This window comes from Zootoca vivipara, chromosome 11 (assembly GCF_963506605.1).
Source record: "Zootoca vivipara chromosome 11, rZooViv1.1, whole genome shotgun sequence".
NCBI lineage: Eukaryota > Metazoa > Chordata > Lepidosauria > Squamata > Lacertidae > Zootoca > Zootoca vivipara.
This window is the reverse complement of record NC_083286.1, coordinates 42,430,819-42,431,235: the sequence shown is the minus strand read 5'-3', so window position 1 is coordinate 42,431,235 and position 417 is coordinate 42,430,819.

Sequence of the window (417 nt, the reverse complement as noted above, 5' to 3'; positions counted from 1 at the left end):
TCCTTAGAGCTTACCCCTCCCCTCCCAATTCCCGTCACAACTCTTCATATCCTTGTTTCTGCCAATGTTAACTCTTTTCCACTTTAACAAAACTTTGCATGTCAGTTTCCTGTTACATTTTTATTTATTGCATTTCCTTGCCGGTTCTGTACATACATCCACAATCCCTCGGGTATTTGTTTACAAGGAATCTTGACTGACCAAAAGGCGCTGTAAACTGACTTAACTATATATTTGGGGTGCAATGAGGCAGTCTTTAAGGAAACCTCTCCCCCTTGGTTATCCCTTGGTTATGTTCTTCTGATTGATTCATGTTATTGAAGTGATCTCAGTGTACTGGACATTTCTGCTGTACTATGAGAATCCAAACCCAAAGATCGGATTATGAAGGCTGTTAATAGCTATATGGCTAAATGT